Source organism: Crocodylus porosus, unplaced genomic scaffold, assembly GCF_001723895.1.
Source record: "Crocodylus porosus isolate Cpor-Errol unplaced genomic scaffold, CroPor_comp1, whole genome shotgun sequence".
NCBI classification, from domain to species: domain Eukaryota; kingdom Metazoa; phylum Chordata; order Crocodylia; family Crocodylidae; genus Crocodylus; species Crocodylus porosus.
Window position 1 is genome coordinate 15,425,443 of NW_017728927.1, and position 9,713 is coordinate 15,435,155.

Here is a 9,713-nt window from a genome sequence, read left to right on the forward strand (position 1 = left end):
TGGTCACTCCTGGTAGTGCTTGGGGGAACAGGGACTCTCCCAGTGCCTGCTGGTCCCCTCTGACTAGTTTGTAACAGGCCACTAGATTCCCCTCTCAGCTTTCTCTTGTGGAGGCTGAACAGGTTCAGGTCCTGAAGCCTCTCCACATAGGACCTGCCCTGCTGCCCCTGATCATGCAAGTGGCCTCTTCTGGACCCTCTCGATGCTGTCCACATCCCTCTTGAAGTGCGGCACCCAGAACTGGACGCAGTACTCCAGCTGCGGCCTGACCAGTATACATAATGGTTGTACATTAGGATCTGGGGGAACATCTGTTCACCAGAGTGCTGCAAGGAAAAACAAGGACGAACGGTCATGAACTCCTCCAAGACTGGTTTAAGCTGGACATAGGAAAACATTTCTTTACTGTCCAAGCCCCCAAGACCTGGAATGGACTGCCTCCAGAAGTGGTGCGGGCACCTACTCTGGACTCATTCAAGAAACGCTTGAATGCTTATCTTGCTGGGATCCTTTGACTCTAGCTGACTTCCTGCTCCTGGGGCAGGGGGCTGGACTTGATGGTCTTTGAGGTCCCTTCCAGCCCAAACGTCTATGAAATCTATGATACCTATGAATCATTTCAAATTGGAAGCTGGTGGTAGTGGGCTCCTGCCACTTTGCATATTCAGATGGGACCACTGGCCCCACTACTGGTTAAACCAGACTGAAAAAGAAGGGAAGCTTTCATTTCACCAGCCATGGAGAAAGGAATCCTGGTCTTGGGTTGGGCTGCCTTTATGTTTCCAGTAGTTGTATTTTCTTTCACCTTCCCTGCTATTTTGTGTACACTTCGTGGCCCTGGTCCTTAGATGGTATGAATCTAAATGGCTTCTTTCATATCAGATGGGCACTTGACTCTATGCTTTAGCTTTGATTCAAAATTTATTGAGATAACTGTAAACTGTATGTTACAACTCAGCCAAAAATGGAACCTCTACTGCTTTTGATGAAGACATTCAGATTTAGCCTTCTTAAGAGGAACCCACCTGCGTGATATTAGTTCTCATCAGATTCCTCTTCCAGTTAGGATATGGCTGAAATCTCACAGATACAAAAGTCCTTAGGAGAATAGTCCTTATGAGATTTCAACTCAAGATTGTGGGGGTTTCAGAAAAGCTATTCTGTATCTCCCCACGTATCAAGCAGGGAAGTAAATCTAGGCCTCTCTCTACAGCTGTCTGTGTAAAAAAAATGCCAATAAAAGACCTTGCCATGACTTTGGGGAAAGAAAGAAACATAGCTAACTCAGTGCCAGCTAAAATGGACAGTAATATAAAGCTGGCACATTGTTTAAAACCCAGGTCGTCCATTGCCACAGTGAAATCATTGTATAAATAGAAAGCTGATGTAATAATTATGGCAATCTGTGTTACCTTCCTGTGAGCAGCTGGCATTCCACTCCACAGTGCGTCTGTCCCAAACTCACTTCTTTCACGTTACAGCAAATCTTGCTTGTTTTCAAGCCACATTCATGTTCTCAGAATCCCAAATGTCTCAGAAGAGCTGTCTTTGCAACTGCACATTGACTCATTCAGACCCTCAATTCCACATCTGCAACAGGCAATGCTGTGTATCTGCAGCAAAGGAAAAAGAGGAAGGGAGGTGGGAATGGGTCAACAAGGAAGTGGTTTTGCATCCGCACGAAGTGCTCCCTTCTTCAAACAAATGGCAACATGGAGCTGGTTTGTCTTACTCCTGTGGCCTTTTTGTAGGGATTAAAGGTGGCCATTAACTTAACAAGTCAATAAGCGAAGGTGCTATTATGAACCACCAAGAGCACATAGCCCATCCAGGGGAGTTTACAGTGAGTTTTCTTCCTGAATTCCACTAGCTCTTATGCAATGCCAGCTTTGAGAGCAAGAACAGGAAAGAGACCTTTCTTATTGAATGACTATACAATTTGGATTTTCCAGTATTCAGTTCATGGGCATTAGTAGCATAGTACAAATGGCGACAATGAGTTACGTGTTTGGATAGTACTCCGGCCATAGGATAGAGGTGGGTGGGTGAACTTAAATGGAAAAATTTCTATCAGAAAGTTCAGTCTCATCAAAATTAAAGCTGTTTGTAAAAAATGCAAGGTTTTGTTTTAAATTTACTTGTGGAGAAAATGAAGGGAAAGTTACAGCTATGTCAATGTGTGTCATTTTGACATCAGCACAACAAAACAGTTCAGTATTTCCTTTTGAAAGGCTATTTTACTTCAGAATTTAAAGATCTGAGGCTTAAGCACTATTAGATTTTCCTACAAAATTGTAAAGAAGTCAAAATAGGTCAATTTGTGTTCATGTTGTCAAACCAAGGTACTTGAGAAACCTCAAAATGATTTTTCCTCAGGATTTTCTTCTCCTTGAAAAGTTCAAAATGCCAGAGTTGTCTTCAGACATGAAATATACATTTCAAAATCCTCTGTGCAATAGGTTTTCCTTTCTCCTCTGCTCTACACCAGTGCCCTTTCCGGACAGCTAGGATAGCCCACTGATTTGGGCACTAGCCTGCCACTTGGGGTGAGTTCAAGCTCCTGTTTTTTTCTCAAACCTTCTATACCACAATTAAGCCCATAATTTAGTCTTTCTGTGCCTCAGGATGTAGAAATAATTTCCTGCAGGATAAAAAGAGACAGGATCCTGTAGAATATGCTGGCCCGGTACAGACATTACACTTCTATGGGTATCAGAGTTTGGAAATGGGTCTATACCCGTAACAGAAGTTCAGCGTCCAGAGACTGGTTTAAAAGTGGCAGAACCCAGTCTAAGCTTTGCGTCCCCCACCAAAGGGTGAATGTGTGCTCTGCTCACTGCCAGTGTAAACTTCACTGCTTACAGAAAACCACATAACTTTGATTCCACGTTGGGCTTTTTGAATACCTGTACCTAGCCCTTGTGTTCACACTGTGAACCCGTGGTACCACGAAAGCTAACCTGGAGTTCTTAGCACTCAATGAGAGCATTGTTTCCAGTTTAGCTTTTACTTCCTGTGGAGTAAGAACATAGTGCCCCATCGTGAAGTCCATACTACGCCCATAGTAAAATCTATTTGATGCAGAGTAAAGTCTATTTGCTCATCGTGCATGCTGTCAATTCTGCATTTATTTACTGTAATTTCCCTACACCACTGGATAAATACTTTAAAGGAATGCGAAGAGACAAACTCTGACTGGGACTCTGTCTCATAACATCTGCAAGGCTTGAGGAGAGGGCAATTACAATGCTTCACGCCCATCTCTGTAACGCGCATATGCCAGAAAACTGACTTTTGTTGTGTTCTGCACAAACGTTTCCCATAGTTTTTTCATCATTCTTGTTTATTTTAAAAATGTAAACAGGGATTTCTCTTTCTTTTGGGACAAATATAATTAGGATTATGCAGTTCGTGCAAATATGGAAATAGAAGAATCATAGCTAAGGCAAGATTTATTTTGTTTCCACAAAATAAGGACAGATTTAAAAGACAAAACAGATTGTACTGTAATGTCCTTTTTTTATAATACTTGCCATGTGCAAATGCAATCAGAGTAAATATGAATATGTCTGCATAATTTACATTTTACGACATTAAAGACAAATCTTGTAATTTGTTCTCAGATTCATTCAGCTGCATTCAGCTTTGCAGGGACTCTCCTGGCTTCTAGGCCTAAAATTAGATTCTAAATCTTGATCCCACTGGTCAAGAGGAGTTTTGCCTGTTGACTTTGTTGATTGCTTTAAATGCCATTTTTAATGTGGGGTAAATGTTGGGCCTTTCAACCTTGAAATTGTCCCTTAGAAGAGAGTTTTTGTCTGGCTAATAGTGGAACTTGGTAAGACAGAGAGAAAATATTTCATTACACTGCTCAAGATTTGATTGTGGTGTGATTCATTCTGGGAACACCAGCTACCAGTTTAGTACGTATTTATGAGGATGGCTGGGGGCCCAACAGGAAATCAGACATGAATCTCTAAAAGAAGGGCAACACTCCAAGTTACCAGAAATTAACTCATATATAATGTATAGCTGGAGCGGATAGAAAAGTAATAGAATTCCCCAATTCAAATGGCAACCATTCGAATCCTGTGCCAAGGCTACAAAAGATTTCTAATGCTACACGTGGATATCTGCTTGTATGTAGCCAGACAATGCTTTTGTGTTGGGAGCAGAGCGCACGTGCAGAGTTGGGGAAGAACCACCTGGTGTATGGCTTCTGAATCCCTCCCAGGAATTATTCTGGCTTCAGGTTGAGGCCTCATCCATGTCCCTAATGAATCCCTGCCATAAGCGGGTACAAGGTGCTGCCCTTCATGTTGTTCTTACCTTGGTAGAGCCACCAGGTTTATTCTAAACATAAGCCCTGCAATTGCTATGCTCTGGCCGCATCTACATGAGATGCTGGCTGCCCGGTAGTGTCATGTCACACTTTCTACCATGCGACGCTACTGCGCAGTAGTTACAGACTACTGCACCATCCGCATCTTGTGCAGGTGCAGCCTCTTTGACTGAACTCTGGCTTGCGCTGCACATTATATGTGCCTCCAGAACTGTCAGAGGGACTGAAGTTTAATAATCAGGGGGAGTAGTCCACAATGCATAAGTGAGTGTATCCTCACACAGCCTTATCCCCTTTGGACTGCTACCAGCAACAATAATGACAGTGCAGAGGGCATAAAGAGGCCATGTGTAATTGCCTCAATTTTTAGCAGAAATCATCTGCCTATGGTGCCAGAGGCAGGAAAGAGAGGGCTTGCTGTTTTTGTCTGTTTGGGGAAAGTTAGTCTGTATTCATGCCTGAAGCTGTCATTCATATAGAGCAGTCACATTTTCTAAACATAGTGTCGCAGAAAATCTGTGGCAAATTTAAGTGGGACCTAGAGACATCGGCTAATATCTGTGAAATATCCCTGGGAATTTCAAGGATGGTTTTATAACTTCTTCTCTTGTCGTTTTTATTGCCTTTACATAGTAAAAACAGAATTACAATACCACCATATAAGATAAGCAGATGCATCAGTAGACAGTAAACAAGAAAGGACTATTTTACTAGCAGAAATAAGCATGGAATCACAATTGGGGAAAATAGATTTGGACAAAGAGCAATAACCAGTCAAAGCAAGAAGTGGATGCAAAGTCACTCCCAGTATTTATAACATGCAAGACAATTCTTTTCAAAGCAGCCGTAAGAAAATAATACTTCCTACATTCTTCCTGTGCTGCTGCTGCTTTGGTAATTCCTTGCAGCTGAGGATGATTGTCTTCCATGACTGTCCTATCTGTGGGTTCAAATATGACTGACGAGGCCAATCCAAGATTGACAGACTCTGTTGCAACTCAAGCCCGTGTTTCCATGCATCATGGGTGGCTCTGGAGTCTTGATTCAGTCAATGACACACTGTTTCTGCCGCTCCCCCTTTTCTGTCTCCCGTTATCATTGTAAAGTTTCAGAGTACTGAGATCCTTGCATCAGCCTCTTCCTACATTTGGGATAGTCCTGGGTGATAGCCTCCCATAAGTTGATGGCGATATTGCATTTTTTTCAAGTTGGCCTTGAGGGCGTCCTTGAAGTTCTTTCTCTGCCTTCCTCCTGAGTGTACACCTTGACTGGGTTGGGAAAATAACACTTGCTTCAGGAATCTGGATCTGGAATCAGACATCTGGATGATGTGGCTGGTCCAATGAAATTGATGTTGGATGATCATCACTTTGAAGCTCATGGTGTTTGTTTGCAAGAGGAGGCTGGCTTCAAAGGTTCTTCCACAGGCAGTGTTGATGGTACTTCTCCAATGACTTGAGGTGTCTCCTGTACATTGTTCACATCTCAGCTCCATACAGGAAGGTGGAGATCACAACTGCTTGATAAACTATGATTTTGGTTTTGGATCTGGTGTTGCAATCTTCGAACACTTGTTTCATCAGGTATCTGAAGGCTGCACTTGCACATTTGAGACAATGTTGGATATTTTCATTGATGTCAGCCTTCTGCGAGAGATGGCTTCTGAGGTACAGGAAATACTCAATGTCCTACAGACTAAACACAAATTCTCCTTGTAAACTTCACTTTGTCTGAAGTAATGGAGCATGTTGGAGGAAGGAGGAAGACTGTACAAAAAGCTTTTTGGATCAACTTTTTTTTTGATTGAGGCTATCATGTCACAGGATGTTCTGACTTTTTGTTTGACTAGAAAGCAATATGCAAAGGTTTGGGGCCTGGTTTCCCTGTCACTTACAGCAGTCCAACTTCACAGAGGACACTGGAATTAATTCCTGGTTTCCCTTAGTGTCCAGTGGATGAGTTTCTGGTACTTAGAATAGGTCTATGTGTCACTGTGACCATGGCTTCCCTCCTGTAATGAATCCAAGACTAGATAGACATAAATAGCTTTGATAAACTCTGAATGAGCACCTACTGCCATACTCAAGCTCTTTGTCTTGGGTGAGCCTCAGAGCAGCACAGGGGAGGGGGAGCCTTTGTTCTACTCTGAGCCATTTGGGCCCTTCTGGAGAAATGCTCTCTGCCAGCGTCTAGCGTGGCCCAGTAACAGTGAGTGGGTGAGCTTATTTTGTCAGTGGCAGTCAAAAAGTCAGGAGAAACGCTTTGTAGATATGTCCTATTACTGCCATCTAATGTAGGTGTCCCTGACTTAGCTTTACACTAGCTGGCTTGGGCAACAGGAATGGTATAGTCACAGTAGCCTGGAGCTCAGGACCATTTTCAAAGCAAAACTTGCTGCTTTTCAGTTTCAGTTGCTTTTTCTCAGTGTGAGAGAGAGAAAGAGTTACAGGGCTCAAAAGTACAAGGGCTGAACAAAGGGTCAGTAGCCCCTGACCCACAGCCCCAAAGAGCCTGGCAGAAACCCTCCTGACCCAGGTGTTTCTGGAGGGGAGGGGCGGAAGGAGGAGGACTGAGACAATGCACGCTGTAGGGAACAATCAGAGCAACGTGGAGAGCCGGTAGGAGACTCCTACAGACAGCGAGCTCCCCAGAGGGAACTTAGAGCAAGGACTGCAGACCCCATGGGGCTTAGTGTTTGTTACCACGGGGGGGGGGGGGACTGGTGGAGCCCGGCAGAGTTTTTATTCCGTAAAGTCCCTAATAGAGGGGCACGATAGGATTGTGGTACTGTAAAGTCCCTAAAAGTGGCACAAGCCAAAATGGTATCACAAATGCACCTAATGAGATGAGGGGAATTGTGACAACCTCAATAAGAGGCTTGAGAAGAGCCGTCCAAGCGTGGGTAGGGGACAAAGACAGGGACTGACCTCCCGAAAGTCAATTTTGTTTTTTGCTCGGTTAAAAGGAGCTGGAATCATAACCCTGGGCCAGGAGTGCCGGGTTTTGGTTTTTTCCCTTTTGTTTTTCTTCTGCTTGGGATGGAAGTCATGCTGCAGGACTAAGCAACTGATCAGAACCTGATGGAACAGGCGAGGGTGTAGGGATGGCGGAGCCTCAGGAACATAGGACCTCCTTGTGACGACAGTGGGACAACTAATGGGACTACACAACCAGGTACTGAACCAAGTCCTTTAACACCAAGTCATGGCAGGAGAAAAGTGTGGGTGTGTGGATCTGCAAATTAGAAACCATCTCACTCGAGTCAGCCGGCAGGTGGTGGCCTACACGTCTGCAGGTGACAGAGATACTTGACACTCAGTAACAGAGGCTGAAGCACAAACAGAATCATTCTCCATAGATGGATGACAAGAAGAGAAAGAAGAGAGGAGGAGAGAAGATGAGAATGAATAGGTGGTGAATCAAAATGTGGAAGAAGGCAGACTCTTTTTCAGGCAACTTTTCTCCCCTATTTTAAATGGTCCATGTACCAACTCTATTTTAACCATAACACCCATAAGCCATGAAAAGAGCTGGAAAGACCCATTACTCTTCCAAGTCGCCTGCTTGCTAAAGCAGAAACACACCTAAGAATACATTCCTGGGGGCTTTTGCCCAATTTATATTTAGATGATTCAAGTTATAGCAATTCCACTTTCTACAGGATCTGACTCATTGGAAAAATATCCTGACAGACAATTCATGCTTCCTTTTGCTCACCTCCATGTCACTGCTTCTGGCTGTGCCCCTTTGACCCAAGATAAGCAATTCTTGCACTGTGACCGCCAGATCCTTTGCACCAGCCACGCTGCATTGAGCACAGAACTAGAACGAGGGGTGAGAGGATGTCAATGTGGGTTGAAATCACCTTTGCACATCACTGATTCTAGGGTATCTATTCAGAAGCCCAGCTGCTGATATACAATAAAGCATTCTCAGGGCCGCTCTACTTTATGGCAGGCTGACTATTCTGGCAGCTGGGAATGGTGGCAGTAAAAGAGATATCCAATCATTCTCCTTGGCCAGACACATGCCTTAAATCTGGGGCCGAAAGGGTGGTGGCATATGAAATGTGGTTGTGGCGCTATAAAAGCAGAGGATACCCCTATGCTAAAGAATTCGCCACTGACCAGTTATCCTGGCCTTAAGGCTGCTTGATGCCATATGAACTGTCACCACTGGCCTTAATGGATTAACTAGTTTGGCTTGAAGCATTCCCACCATACTGGCAATTGATTACGTTCTTTCCCAGGTCTTTTATCCAAGCAGTAACTGCTTCTTTTAAACCTTCCTCCCAAATAAATCCCTTCCCAGGGCTAAAGAACATCTCTTCTTTTTTATCCAACAGATTCTTCTATTTACTTTGGCCCACTCCAAGCTCATTTAGAAGAGCAAATCTCTTTGCCATTCAAAAGGCCTCCTTTCAATTATATTTCTATAGTAATGCTGCAGCATTAGTTCCACTTATCTTTGGTTAATAGTTCAGTTTATAGTCAAACATCCATTAACATAAAATCAACACAGCAATTTTGCATGAATTCTCATATCATTAACCCATTTGAAGTGTATACACAGTTCACTCTCCAAATTCACATAATTATTAACTTAATAACATTTAAAGAGGCCATGGTCTTTGACTCATCTGAAATAGAATCATTTTGTTTCATGTATGCGCATAAGTTTTACAGACCTTCTGTACAAGTTAATCCCTCAAACTCCTTTATGACCTTTGTGGGTATTTTATCTCTATACAGCAGCACAAACATCCATATCTGAGCACAGGTCACCTTGAATCACCTTTCTAGAGTGCCCAACATTTGCTTTGATAATTTGTACCTGTATCTTTAAAAGTAATTAGTTTGCTTTGGGTGTAAGCTTGGGTGTAAATTGAAGCTGTGGGCTACATACACTGCTCACAGCAGCTTGTATTGGACTCACTCCTGCATGGAATAGACTGCCGCTGGAGGTGGTTCAAGCACCTACTTTGAACGCCTTCAAGAGACATTTGGATGTCTAATTTGCTGGGATCCTGTGACTCCTGCTGACTTCCTGCCCTTTGGGCAAGGGGCTGGACTTGATCTTCCGAGGTCCCTTCCAGCCCTAATATCTATGAATCTATGTTTGTTTGGAGGACCAGAACATATCCGGCCCCATCCTTCATGCTCCTCTGTTGTCTTCAGCTGGGACCTGTAAACTTCATTACACCTCTCCTCCAGAGTCTCCAGTTCCCCATCAGGAGGCTACTTCCACATCAGGATATTCAGGAGTCCTTCAGAATCAGAAAGAAAAAGGGTCTGGGAGGGAACTCAGTAAGACATCTAGCCCAACACCCTACTCCAGGCAGAATCATCCCCATCTTAACCATCCCAGCTAA